Here is a 470-nt window from a genome sequence, read left to right on the forward strand (position 1 = left end):
GCCCAGAATAACCACCCAGTGGGTAATCCATCCCTGGCGTGAGTCAGTGCTGCCCTGCGTGCGTCCTGTGGGAGCTGGGGCTGGGCACAAGGAAGGTGAACAAACAAATACAACTGCAAACATCATTTAAAGGCTTGTGAAATACCTCATGTGTCTGCTTAGGCCACTGTAGTGGCGGCTCATCTTTCCTTAGCCTGGCTTGACTGGAAAGCTCTTCAAACAAAACCTAAAAAAAGCTGCACAAAGTTGTACCTCACCTTCACTGGGCTGCCTAAACCCCTCGATTTCAGTTATAAATCTCTCCTGACAGCTCATGTTATCAAAAGCTTTTGGTTATTGTAGTAAACTCTGACCTGGAACACCCTTTATGACAGTTCTCTCAGCCTTCCCAGCCTGCCAGACCAAAGGGACACCCTTTATCAAAGTACAGGTGTGAGGAGGTGTGATGCCTGACAAACCTGGTGGCCTTC

The sequence above is a fragment of the Merops nubicus genome, unplaced genomic scaffold (genome assembly GCF_000691845.1).
Source record: "Merops nubicus isolate BGI_N331 unplaced genomic scaffold, ASM69184v1 scaffold45196, whole genome shotgun sequence".
In the NCBI taxonomy this organism is placed as follows: Eukaryota; Metazoa; Chordata; class Aves; order Coraciiformes; family Meropidae; genus Merops; species Merops nubicus.